Raw genomic sequence first — 12562 nt, 5'->3', positions numbered from 1 at the left:
AGGCTTCGTGGGAGGTCGAATTCAAAGCCCTCATTTCCAGCACAATTACCGGGTCTGGTCCTTCGACCCCCACGACTGAAGCTGCCGATTCAACCGCTCTGTCTCAGTTGCGAGAAGTCTTGTCGCTTTTAACGTCGCAAGTGCTCGAGCGTAATGGTCTTGATCTGCTTGACGCATGTCTGAACGACCTCGGAGCTGACGGTCGTCTGAGCGGAGATGCTATCGTTCGGGCATCGTCGGCCTTGGAGCGGGTTCGGGAGACATTTAGTATCTTCCAGACCGCTCTAAAGGCCGAACAAGACCTGCAAGCTGCCACGGCTGTCCAAGACACTCTCCGCCCGAAAATCGACACCCTAAAGGTAAAAGGAGAAGCATTGGTCGAGCTTGACCGTCAAATGGTGGAACTAGTGAAACGTAGGTCGGCCATTGCCTCCGATCTTGCTAAGGACTTCGAATCGGGCGTAAAAGATTGCCTGACCGAGTATGCGGTGACCACAAAACGAGTCGAGCGGTTGAAGCTGGACAAGAAGAATCGGCAAGCCGAGGTCATCATGGGCGAGGTGCGGTGGTTGGAGTTGAAGGCCCTGCTCAGCACTCTTCTACCTCCTTCCCCTTGAATGTACTTGAATGTAAACCGACCGACTTGCTTATTTTGTATATACTTATCAATCTTAATGAAATGGTTTTCTATTCCCTCATTTCCCACATGACCGGGTAGTATTTTTTCAAAAACTTCCCGTTGATTGGTAATCTGTGAACCAAACCGGTCTGGTCTTTAAGATGATACGCCCCTTTTCCGTATACTTTATGTATGACGAACGGTTCTTCCCAATTTGGCGACCACTTGCCGAACCTAGGATCTTTTAGTCCTATGGGTAACACCGTTTGCCAAACCAATTCACCTTCGCCGAATGTTTTCCGTCGCACCTTTTGATTATATGCTCGCTCGGCAATCCGTTTTTGTGCCACCAGTAAGTTATAAGCGTTAAGTCACCCTTCTTCCAAATCTTCTAATTCTTGTCTCATGGACTGATTATATTCGGCGCTAAACAAACTACTTTGTTCGATCAATCGCAACGAATTTATACTTAACTCGACTCGCAACATTGCATCGTGTCCGTATGTTAATGCGTATGAGGTTGTTGCAGTAACCGATCGGGGCGACGTTCGGTATGCCCATAATGCCTCGTTTAACTTCAAATGCCACATGCCAGGCCTTTCTTTTATTATTTTTTTGAGGATGCCGATCAACACTTTATTACTTGCCTCGGCCTGCCCATTTGCCTGTGGATAATACGGTGTGGACTGTTCCAGTTGAATTTTCAAATTTGCCGTGTGCTCCTTAAACCTTTCGGCTGTGAAGATTGTTCCATTATCGGTTATGATCGTTTCCGGTACGCCAAATCGGATCACAATGTGTTCCTCCACGAAGTCGCAAACTTCCTTAGATGTTAACTCGGCATATGATTTTGCTTCGACCCACTTAGTAAAGTAATCAGTTGCGACTATTATCCATGCATGCTTAGCAGCTCCAGAAGATGGCGTGATTTTGCCGATTACGTCCATAGCCCATCCTCTAAACGGCCATGGCTTAGTGACCGAATGCAGTGATTCGGCCGGGACCCTTTGTATAGGCCCGTGGATTTGGCACTGTACGCATCCTCGTGCAAACTCGATACAATCCTTTAGTATTCTCGGCCAAAAATAGTCGTGTCGTCGAAGTAACCATCGCATTTTCCGTCTGGATTGATGAGCTCCGCATACCCCTTCATGGACTTCTTTAATCGCCCGAGCACTCTCTTGGGGGCCGAGGCATAGCAGTAACAAACCATCATCGCCTTTTCGGTATAACTCGTTCTGGTACGTGACATAGTTCGTGGCGTGGACTCGTGTCCTGCAACTATGTTTTCCATTAGGATTATCAAGGTACTGCATAATGGGTGTTCTCTAATCATCTGGTATTACCTCGGTCGTGCAAATCTCTACAGAGTCCTGCCGATCCAACAACGAAGGTAAGGACATAACCCTGGTGCGTATCACGTCGTCGCGTGGGAGGATTTGCTGGTTAACCAAGGCCGGATATAACTGTCGTAACACCGGTATATCTCGGCCTAGCTTGCCCCCCAGGAGTTGTGCGCCGGAGGCAATTTGAGCCAATTCGTCGGCGTCGGTATTGTGACACCGGGAAACATGTTTAAATGTAATACCGTCGAAGGATTCGGCCAAATAGCTGGCGACCATGTTGTAAGGTGCCAGGGTACAACTCATGCAACGAAAAGAACCATTGAGTTGGTTAATCACAAGTTCGGAGTCGCCGAAGACGAGGGCGCGGGTCGCCCGCAGGTCATGAAGGATTCCAAGGCCGACGATTAGGGCTTCGTATTCGGCCTGATTGTTGGTGCATTCGAAATCCAACTTAAGCGAAAATAACCAGCGATCGTGGTTCGGGGATTGAACGACAATTCCCATGCTCGCCGAAGATGACGTACTGGAGCCGTCAAAGTACATTGTCCAGTGGTTGTCGCGCGTATGGACCATGCCGATTTCAACGTCGTTGCCCCCAAAACCGTATGGGGAGGGGTGTTGAGCAAGGAAATCAGCCAGTGCCTGGCCCTTGACAGCTTTCTGGGCTACGTACTCCAAGCTAAATTCGGACAGTGCCATTGTCCATTTCCCAATGTGGCCCTTTACGATTGGTCGGGTGAGCATGTAGCGGACGACGTCGGTCTGAGCAATGACTTGGGTGATCGATGGGAGCATATAATGCCGAAGCTTGGAAGCGGCGAAAAATACGGCCAGGCACAGCTTCTCAACGGCTGGATAATTGATCTCCGGTTGACTGAGATTGCGGCTGAGATAAAAAATAGCATGCTCCCGTCCGGCATCGTTATCTTGCACAAGGAGGCAGCCGATGAACTCTTCGGCCGCCGAGATATAGAGCTTAAGAGGCTTACCACGCCGAGGAGGAACCAGGACAGGTGGATTCGTGAGGGAGACTTTGATTTACGTAAACGCCGCCTGATGATTTACGTAAACGCCGCCTGATGCTCGTCGTTCCACACAAATTTATTTGAGTCCTTGAGTTTCAAAAGCGTGGAAAACGCTTTCATTTTACCTGCGAAGTTGGCAATAAATCGGCGGAGGAAATTGATCTGTCCGAGTAAGGACTGGAGTTGTTTCTTCGTCGTTGGGGGCGGGGCATTGATGATTGCGCGTGCCTTATTCTCATCGACTTCAATCCCATGGTGATGCACGAGGAAACCAAGAAAATTCCCGGCCGATACGCCGAAGGCACACTTGGCAGGATTCATCTTGAGGTTGTGCCAACGCATGCGGAGGAAAGCCTGTCGGAGATCGTCCAGATGTGTCTGTCGGCGTTTAGATTTGATGACAACATCGTCGATGTAAACTTCGATGATGGTTCCAATTAAATCATGGAAGATGGTATTCATCGCCCGCTGGTATGTGGCGCCGGCATTCTTGAGGCTGAATGGCATAACAACCCATTCGTAAGTGCCGAGTGCCCCCGGGCAACGGAAAGCAGTTTTGTGCACATCGGCTTCGGCAATGAATATTTGGTTGTACCCGGCGTGTCCATCCATAAAGGATAAGATTGCATGATTTGCCGCAGCATCGATTAACAGGTCTGAAATCGGCATTGGATACTCATCTTTGGGAGTTGCCAGATTCAGATTTCTGAAATCGATACAGATGCGTAGTGCACTATTTTTCTTTAAAACAGGCACGATATTTGCCAACCATTCAACATATCGAGCTGTCCGAATGAACCCGGCTTTCAAAAGCCGAACCAATTCGTCCTTGATGCCGAGTTGCACTTCGGTCGAGAATCGACGAGGTGGCTGACGGAAAGGTTTACATCCGGGCTTAATATGTAATTCATGCTCGACCAGAGTACGCTCTAAGCCGGGCATTTCATGATAGCTCCAAGCAAAACAATCTTTGAACTCCGTAAGCAAGGCACGAAACTCGTCCTTCATTTGTTGGGGAAGTAACGCACTAACAAACAAAGGTCGTGGGTCATCGGCTGTCCCAACATTAATCTCTTCCAAGGGGTCCTTAACTTGGGGCCGATGATCTTCGAGCTTGGCCGGGGCGGCTTGAATTTTATCAAGAGATAAGATAGGACCATTATCTCCTTCGGCAAGGAACTCGACGAGGTTAACGCCCGAATTTGGTTGTTTAGATATAGTATACCAATGGGCCAGCAGGCGTTCCATAGTAGATGAAATCGCGGCCCTACGTGTTTCCCGATCGATGTCAAACATCAGCTTCGGGGAGGAAATTGGCTAATCCGAGTCTTGCCGAATCCTGCTGGACAGTCTCGGCGCCAACCTCGATAGCTTTCTGAACCGAAATCCGAGTCGGCCGTCCTTCTTCATTGAAGCCTTGCAATGTAATGTAGCCGACGTGGTCATCATAATACCGTGCTTGGATCATGTTAGCTTCGAAGGGCTGGCTATCGGCCGGGTGAACAGTGACCGAGTTGCCGTCCCAAAAGACAAGCACTTGATACAATGATGAAGGAATACAGCTGGTTTGATGAATCCAGTCTCGACCGAGCAGTGCATTATACTCGGTTTTGGAATCAACCACGAAAAAGGCAGTCATGTGAGTGCGATCGGCAACATTCATAGTTAACGAAAGTACACCTTTGGTTTGGGATTTGTCGCCGACGAAACTACTCATTGTGATCCCTGACGGAATAAGTTCGTCATTCGAGCGACGTAAGGCCTTCATGATGTTCAGAGGCATAATATTGATTGTAGCTCCACAGTCGACGAAAACTTTAGAAACTGGATACCCATCGATATGGGCTGTCACATACAAAGGCTTTAAATGGTGAAGTTTGGCCGATGATGAACGAGGAAACAATTCGGCCAAAGCCGCCTTTAGACTATCATCTTTTGTCGTTGACTCAACTTTAGCAACATATACAAAATCAACATGGCCGACTTCTTCGGCGACTACGTCACCATCGAGGAAATTCGGTTGGGTCGTGCTTGATTGAAAATCAGCGGGTAACACATGGACCATACTGATTTCCATGTTATCCAGGACTGACGGGCCCATCAGGTTAGGACCCTCCTCACTAGCCTCATCTCTTATCTGGTCGGCAACCGCGGACTCTGTTGCTGTCAAGGTTGGACAACGAGACTCTTCTGTTCCTTCTTCGATGGTTTGATCCTGTGGTGCTGCTTCGGCAACTTGTTGGTTCTGCGTACCTACCTCATGTGAGGTTGAGATCGACAGTGTGCTCGAGGTCAGGACCTGCTCCTGGTAGTGTAGCCGGGTATCCCTAGTGTCAAGATAAGCATCCAGACGTGCAACATGTGCTATTTCATCGGTCGTAAGGCCGAAGAGCGAAATAGTCGAGAATACTTCGAAGTGATATCGTAAATACTGAAGGTCCTTCATTGAGAAAGGAAGGTCAGCTGCATCAATATCAGTGTATGGGTCGACTTCAAATCCAAGGACACGAGCTTCTCGTATGTGCTGGAACCTTGCTTTCAATCCTGGGTCTGAGGTTTTCTGGATGATTCGCTCGGCATCAGGACAAGTCAGGACTAGATCAATGGTGTCCTGGCATGCCTTTGGCAAGCCATACAGATCATTGACCGAATGTTTCTTATGGAATTCTCGCATGTACTCCAAAGCCTCCCCAAGGAACGGGGGGTGCAAATTCCGTCAGATCTTGATCAAAGGTCCTTGTATAGCCGGCGGGGCTAATTTTCTTTCGGCCTCTTGCCTGAAATGTTCAAGGCGCGCCTTCATCTCCCCTGGTCGAAGATGATCCGTTTATCGGCCTCTTCAAACGTGGTTTCGACATCTTGGTCGACCAGCCGTTTCCCTTGAGCCAACTCTGTCATAATGGCTGGAGGTGGTCATTCATCATCAGTAGCAATTGTGTCCTTCGGCCGCCATTTAGGGACCGAAATTTCTTAGGCTGCCCGTCGGCGGGCCATGCAATCTATCCTTTGATGCCGGCGTTTCTGGGATTTGGACAACGCGGTGTAGACGCCTTTCGAAGAATGATATGTATACCAACGTTGATCTCTAGGCTGGGAGGTTTGAAGGTTTTTTGGCTCCGCGATGATTCTGAACTGCTAGAATTGCGTTTATAGTAATCATCGTCATAGAATGAAGCATCAAAATCGAGGCGCCGCCTGACCGGGGGTGTCTCTTCCATCCGTACTTTAGGACTGAGCCTATCAAAAACCCCTTGATGTTGGCCTACGTTGGCTACCTTTTGCCGGGTTGCGTCCATAGGTCGTTCGGTTACAAGCAAAAAGGGTTTCTCCTCTGGCTCACTGCCGACCTTGGCTCTACATTTGCTGCATAAAACTGCTACCCCACTGTCTTCATCGGTGGTATAATCTATCATAGGTTTGACAATAGCGGGTCCCGTTAAAGCTGTAGGCGGTTTGTTTGAACGAAAATCGGCCATGAAACGTGGCCGAGAATTCTGATTCCGAAAGCGTTGCGTCGCAACATCTTCGGCCTTCCCTTTCCCTTTGTCTTTAGGTAGGCATGCATCAACCATATTTACTGTTGCCGTGGGGAATGGGTCAGTATCAACATTCATCTTCTTCTCTGGAAATTTCAGTTTGCCATTATCAATCCAGCTTTGGACGTTGTCTCGAAACACGACACAATTGTTTATCGTGTGTTTGCTTGAATTGTGGTATTTGCAATATATCTTCCTTTTAAGCTCTTCGGCCTTGGGAATGTTATGCCCAGGTCGAAGTTTGATGATCCTTGCTGATAATAGTTGATCAAAAATTGCATCGGCTTTTGTAATATCAAAAGTATAAACTTTTGACGGTTTCTGTGCTCCTTCAGTAGCCGAGCGGGTTTTGACTTCCTTAGAATCAACTTGAGTCAGTGCCTTGCAGACGTATGGCTTATCTATCATTATCTCAGCTGCATCCACACTAACGCATTCATCCTCGGTTGATGCATAATTGACAGTAGGATTCTTGTAAATCGTCCCCCGAGTTAGAACTTTCGAAATCTTTTCCTCGCGGAGCAAGTAATCATACTGCTCGACATGCTGGGCTAATTCGTACATATCCCGAAAGTTTGCCCCCAAGAATTTCTTTTTGTATTCGACGTCGAGGCCGTTCAAAGCAAGCCTGACAAATTCGACTTCGGGTAAAGGTACTCGGCACCAATTCCTGGCTGATTTGAACCTGGTAAGATAATCCATTGGTGACTCATCAGATGCTTGAGCCATCCTTGCTAATGAGGAAACTGACATCTCCATCCCTGGCCGATAAAACTGCTCGTGGAATTTCTCAACCAATTCCTCCCAGTTTTGGACGGAATTAGGAGGGAGATTGATATACCAAGCTAATGCTGAACCGGTCAATGAGAAGTTGAACAGCCGTAACTTATGGAAATCACTATTAACATCCGCGCATTGCGCGGTGAAACGAGCCACGTGTTCCAACGAAGACAGAGACGATTCACCGGCAAAAAGGCTAAAATCTGGGATCTTGAAACCCTTTGAGTATCCGAACGTTTCCACGTAGGCCGGGTACGGATGGATAAACTTAGGAAACTTCGGCCCTTTCTTCATGGCTGAGTCGATCATCCGCTGAACTTCGGTCATGTCAACAGGTGTTGCTTCGACCCTCTGGTCGGTTCCGTCTGACCTACTATTCGACCCTCCTCCTTTTTCCAAGTCAATTTGTTTGAACCGAACAGGAATAGGCTCGGCCGGTACAATTGGTAACGGATTGTTTCCTGGTGGTAAGTGCTGGAGAAGATCGAAAGGCCTGCTGTCACTGACTTTACTAACCAGCATTTCGAACAATCTGGTTTGTTGCTCATTGAAACTGAGTATCACGTCATGCAGCTTGTCAATGCCTCGACTAAACGTCTGCTCGACTGACCGAGACTGCTCGTCTAGTCGCTTTCGAAGAAACTACCTTGTTGGCGGATCAGATCCTTCACCACCATCCTCATCGCACTCCTCTACTATCCCTTCATTGAGAACGCAAGTGTTTTTGTTAGGGATTTCTAGACCGCGTAGTTGACCGCCGAGATTAACTTCTCTCTCTCGGCGAGTCGCGCTCGTGGACTCAGGTGTCACAGCGCTAAGGGGATTCTGCGCCTGTGGCACACTTTGTCCTATGCTCTGATTCGGCAAATCGACTGTCGACTTTCCCATAGTTGTTTTCTTTTTTACCGATCGTGTTTCAATTGGCATGAACTTCGTAGTCTAGCACTGGGTCCCACTGGGCGTGCCAAAATGTTGACCCTAGAATCTACAAAGCCTACGTGGCGCGTAGGCCGAGTAATCTATAAGCTAACTACGTCCTTCGGTGATTGCGGGGCGTGCCAACTCGTCGGCCGAGTCTAGCAGAGGAGTAAATTTGTTGATGTTGCGTTGGGTGCGCGGCTGACCTCTGCGTCTTGCAATTGCGGCCGAGAAAGGAACACGTCTCGGCCTCTTGGGCTCTCGAACCTGAAGACAAGGTTACTATTTTTACGAAGTTCAATATCAAATTCGGCTTTCAACGTGCCGAATGTAATCACTTGTGACACCTCACTTCGCCGAGAAGGCTGATGAGATGACCTCGACCAACAAGGATTCAGAAATCCTTCTCGACCAAGACTTGGATAGGTAATCAATCGTTCTCGCTGCAGTGCTGTTGATGCCAACGGAAGATACTGCGAGACCGACTGATTCTACGGTGACAGAGCTATCTATGCCGACTTAAGATATCACCGGTTGCTTCCACAGTGCTGTTGATGCCAACGGAAGATGTGTCAGCGAAAAAGGAAAAAGAAAAATCACAAGTTGTGAGAATTTACGCAGGGCAATTTTGTATTGATTTGCAGGGGGCCTTCTCTGACGCACAGCTTCCCCTATTTATAGCGCTGTATCTTGAATCCGAGTTAAAATCCTACTCGGACTAGGTCTTCCTCTTCGGATCAACACCACCTCGACCAGTCCTATCTTCACTAGGATTGTGAACCTAGTCCTTAACTGAGCCGGATTCGCTTTCTAGGTTACTGATCCCGCCGAGACTCCTTATTGTACTAGGACTTGACTTGCGTTATGATCTACCCGACCTAGGCTTGGAAGCCCACGAGTTGAACGATCCATGGCCCTCTCGCCGCGCAGCCTCCCGGGCCGAGGATGATCCTTCCTTCGGCCGAAACTATTATTTTGGGCCCAAACAATATCACTCTATTTTGTAGTTTATGATGAAATTATATATATTTTAAGTATAAACAAACACTTATTTACATGAAATATAATAAATTTACTTAAATCCGCCTAGTCCGCCTAGCCACCCGCCTAAGCCCCGCCTAGATGCCTAGGCGCTAGAACCCAGTCCGACGCCCGACTAGAGCCTAGCGTCTTTTAGAACCTTACTTACCGAAATCACTCCTCATCTTTTTCTTAAATACATAATTATTTTTGTACACCCACTTAACTTATCCAAACTACTCTCACACTCACACCCTGCTTTTTTATAACTTTTGTAGCTTCCAATTGGATTTGCATAAGCTTCAACAATATTTTCCCAAAACTTCTTACATTTCTCGTTAAGAATCTAAATAATTGGTGTTGCAGCCATTGTTCTAAAAATCTCTACTTACCGTTGCGAAGGCATTAGGTGACTGGTCACCATCCTGATTAGTCCTTAGAGTTTGAAAATTAAGAAAGTACGCCTAATCCCGCTTAGGTGCCCGCCCATCTAAGCCCGCCTAGGTCGCGACTCTCGCTTGGACAAAAAATCAATAACTTTCATTTTGCATTTTATTTTTTTTCAATAAAATGTAAGACACTTGTTGAATACTCGGGTGAACACTCATTATATACTTGTTCCCCATGTTTTCAATATGTTCTAATACTTTATAATCTCTATTTTATTTTATTTTGCAATTCATGTATACATTTATGTATTTTTTAAGTATAAATAGACACTTATTTATACAATATATAAGAAATTACATAAATCTGCCTAATCCGATAAGGCATCACCTAGCCGCTTAGGCACTACGCCCCAGCTGAACGTCCGACTAGCAACTAACATCTTTAGCACCTTGGTTTCAGCATATCAATATTAAAATTGTTTTAAAACATCAGTAGTTAGGAACCAAAATAATGCAAGTTTTCCACAAGTATTTGTCGAAACTATATATAGTTAGCCTCCTACCAAAGCTGTGCATATTTTCGGTAGGCATTAACTTAAGAGTGTAACACTTACTCATTCTATATTAAGGCATTTATATCATTCAATATTGAAATTTTAAGTGGGATGTGTTAAAAAATTGTGCTTTGTCAATAAAACCAACACAAGAATAGTACACAAATTCGTTCAATGAAACAATCTTGCAATCCATGTTAAACAACAGCTAACTCAATTTCACACCCTCCAGGTGCTTACTGTTTTTGGTTAGGTACATACTGCTCATCGTGTTTTGGGTTGCTGGGTTTGCTTCTTTTGTACTTGGCTTTCACTATGTTGTGCATTTTTTTGTCTTTTCCTTTACATGAAATGGAAACCACCGACTTATAAGTCGATGAAACTTTACAAGATACATCTTTTTTTACCAAACTTGTGTATCATTTTTCTGCACAATCATGCTAGGGAGATGGTTGTAAATTAATAATTTTTCTTTACTCAAATTTAAGAGAACGATGAATTTATAACCACATAAGGACTGCTTGGTAATCACTTAATAGCTCTTTTTTGACATATATAATTGTTCTGTAATTGAAATCATTTTCATATGTAGTTCTTGGATGTGTGTTCTTCAGTGTTAGTGACATGAAAATTTATTAACGACGGTGCATTCACAGCATGATTATTCCTCCTGTTTTTGGGATCCATCAGATTATGTTCCCTTATAAATCAGGCGAAAAATATATATCTTTGGGGAGAGAAATTTGTTCTGAATCTCTAGAGATCAGTGTCATACATGATCATGGAGAAATATAACAGAAGTTGGACTTGGGAAATCTTGTGAATGGAATACTAGTGGTTTCTTTATGATTGGGAAGTTTTGTTTTCCCTTTTGTCCTGAAAAGATCATCAACGGTGTCACCATACTGTTTGTTTGTTTTTAACTATTTCTATAACTTCAGAGTGCCAGTTTACCAAACTTTTTGTCATAATTTATGTGATTCTTAACTTTTGCATCAATCACTCAAAATGTTGAACTCTTTAACAATCAAATTCTTGTCATTCTTTTGAGAAATTATTCAGTGCTCTGGGGACAATACACCTTTCTGCTGGTATGAAATGTTTGTCTTTGAAATTGATGTTTGTTGGCAATCATGTTAATAACATGTACTTGAGTGAAACAATAGCAAGCATCCCTGTTGTAATATGTTTTTATATTTTACCTGTCACTTTTTCTTTTGCACACAGATGGGGACAAAATGATAAGATGGGAATGGATCAAAAGATTCAAAACAGAAAAAGGCGGGTTTGAATACTTATACAACATCTGTATTCTGTGACGGTTGCATCAAAGAGGTGGAGGCAGGAAGGCGTCCTGGTACACACTTGGATAAAGATGGGTACGCAAATTTGATCAACAACCGTAGTGCAGAACTTGGAAGACAGTTCAATAGAACACAATTGAAAAATAAATGGGATTCACTTAGAAGAGGATGGACATTGTGGATAAAACTCAAATGAGAGGAAACTGGTCTTGGTTGGAATCATATTAAGAGTACTATTGATGCATCTCAAGGATGGTGGGAAAATAAAACTCAGGTGTGAATCTATTTTTAGTTTATGAGTTATCATATTTTTTTCACTGTTATGAGTTTATTATTAATCTCAATATGTATGCAAGTTTTATTAGGGAAACGGAGACTTTGCAAAATTTCGTGATGTTGGCATTGAGCTAGAGGAGAATTTAGATCAGATGTTTATGAATGCCACTGCCACCGGTAAACATTCTTGCGCACCCTCATCTGGAGTACTCCGAGTTGAAAGTGGAGGGGCTTCCAAGAATGATGTCACTACATTGGAAGAAAGTGGCGATTCTGATGAAACGAGTCAAGTTACTATATAGGTACTGAAGAGAGAGGAAAAAAGAGAGCTTCTCATCCACTGAGTACAGCTGCTACGAAACAAAAGAAAGAGAATGTGGGAGGTGCTGCAGAATTGTCACGACAAATTGAACTTATTGGCATGGCTAAGAGTAAGAATGCTGAAAAATCGATGAATACTAAAGTTGCACAACCTTATAGCACTGAGGAAGTGTTGAAAGTAGTCGAGACTTTACCTGGGGCAGAGCTTGCGAGTGATTTGTGGTGGTTTGCAAGTGAGTTATTTTGCACTGAAGAGGAGAAAGATGTTTACTGTCATGAAGAATGATGACTTCAAGCTTCAGTTCCTTATTCGGAATCACAATGAGAATTTGAAGATGTTGTGTGTTATGTTGTTCGCAATGATGTTTCAAGAGTTTGCCAATTTTAAACCATCTTTGGAGTATGAGTAGGTTTAGGGTTTCTGACTGTGCACTGTCTTGTGTCTTCTACCAAGTTACTATAGGTCCTTGTGTT

Source organism: Malus sylvestris, chromosome 6 (assembly GCF_916048215.2).
Source record: "Malus sylvestris chromosome 6, drMalSylv7.2, whole genome shotgun sequence".
NCBI classification, from domain to species: domain Eukaryota; kingdom Viridiplantae; phylum Streptophyta; class Magnoliopsida; order Rosales; family Rosaceae; genus Malus; species Malus sylvestris.
This window is presented reverse-complemented; position numbering follows the sequence as displayed.